Raw genomic sequence first — 1,887 nt, forward strand, 5'->3', positions numbered from 1 at the left:
GGGTTTAGGGTTTAGGTTTAGGGTTTAGGCTTTAGGTTTAGTTTTTAGGGTTCGGGTTTAGGGTTTAGGTTTAGGGTTTAGGCTTTAGGTTTAGTTTTTAGGGTTCGGGTTTAGGGTTTAGGTTTAGGGTTTAGGCTTTAGGTTTAGTTTTTAGGGTTCGGGTTTAGGGTTTAGGTTTACTAAAAAAAGGGAAGGGTTTAGGGTTTACGGTTTAGGGTTTAGGGTNNNAAAAAAGGGGAAGGGTTTAGGGTTTACGATGTAGGGCTTAGAATTAACATGTTCATTGGCTCATGGAATTATCATGCTACTACGAAATTTGCATCTATAAAAAGATAACTTGCCGGATATTGGATTTGGAATCCTTATGTTTTAAAATGTTAGCGACATATCCATTGTATTGGATGCATTTTTTACCGGTTTAAGTCGGGATGGATAATCGTTGTGGTAACCTTTTTAGTAAGGGTTGGCTATATAAATTTTTTACTTTAGTATGTTCCGTTAATTCGTGGGTGGTAGTATTCTGTTTAGTTTTCAGTGTTTGGGTTTAGGTTTACTAAAAAAAGGGGAAGGGTTTAGGGATTAGGGGTAACGATCTAGGCTTTAGACTTTAGGGTTTTGGGTTTAGGGTTTACTGTTTACGGTTTAGGTTTTACGTTTACTGAAAAAAGGGGAAGGGTTTAGGGTTTACGGTTTACGGTTTAGGTTTAGTTTTTAGGGTTCGGGTTTAGGGTTTAGGTTTAGTTTTTAGTGTTCGGGTTTAGGGTTTAGGTTTACTGAAGAAAGGTGTAGGGGTTAGGGTTTAGTGTTTGGGTTAACGGTTAAGTGTTTAGGGTTTATTGTTATGGGTTTGGGGTTTGGTGTTTAGGGTTTAGGGTTTAAGGTTAGTTTTTAGGGTTCGGGTTTAGGGTTTACGGTTTACTAAAAAAGGGGAAGGGTTTAGGGTTTACGATGTAGGGCTTAGAATTAACATGTTCATTGGCTCATGGAATTATCATGCTACTACGAAATTTGCATCTATAAAAAGATAACTTGCCGGATATTGGATTTGGAATCCTTATGTTTTAAAATGTTAGCGACATATCCATTGTATTGGATGCATTTTTTACCGGTTTAAGTCGGGATGGATAATCGTTGTGGTAACCTTTTTAGTAAGGGTTGGCTATATAAATTTTTTACTTTAGTATGTTCCGTTAATTCGTGGGTGGTTGTATTCTGTTTAGTTTTCAGGGTTTGGGTTTAGGTTTACTGAAATGGACTTTTTTCGGGTCCAATGTTTCAAATCAAAGTAGTATTTAAGATGTCAATCCATTTCTAAGCATTTTGAATCAAAGAGAATACAAGTTCATACTTAATCTAAGTGCAATCAAGCGATAAGATGTTTTTGGACTAAAATACTACTAAAATGTAAGTAAGAACAAAGCTTTGATTTGTTTTATGAGATGGGAGAATCCATGGGCTAAGGAAATTGACCTTGGGTGATCAAGTTTCAATCTAAAGGTGGTACCTTTCAATCAATCTATCAACCTTAGGCTTAGACACAATCCTAAACAAACTCTATCTCTAGATGAATGTTCATTCACTAAGATAACTCAAGCATCAAATCTCTTTGGTTGAATATTATCAAAGCAATCATTAAAATCAAGTCTATTAGCCATCTTAACACCTTTAACAACAAATCTCTTTGGTAAAGAGTGTTAAAAGCTTAGGAGAGTTGGTTCAGACATTTCATCAAACACCTTTCGGGTATGAAATGTCTAGAGCTCAATTTTAGAGAGGCCAACTCTAAAATAGCATTAAGATCACTCAACAAGCAAGAAATAAGAAGGATCTACAATAAAACACCCTAAATCTACACTTAATCACCCTAATCTACCTTAACCCATGAAT

This window comes from Brassica oleracea, chromosome C2 (assembly GCF_000695525.1).
Source record: "Brassica oleracea var. oleracea cultivar TO1000 chromosome C2, BOL, whole genome shotgun sequence".
NCBI classification, from domain to species: Eukaryota; Viridiplantae; Streptophyta; class Magnoliopsida; order Brassicales; family Brassicaceae; genus Brassica; species Brassica oleracea.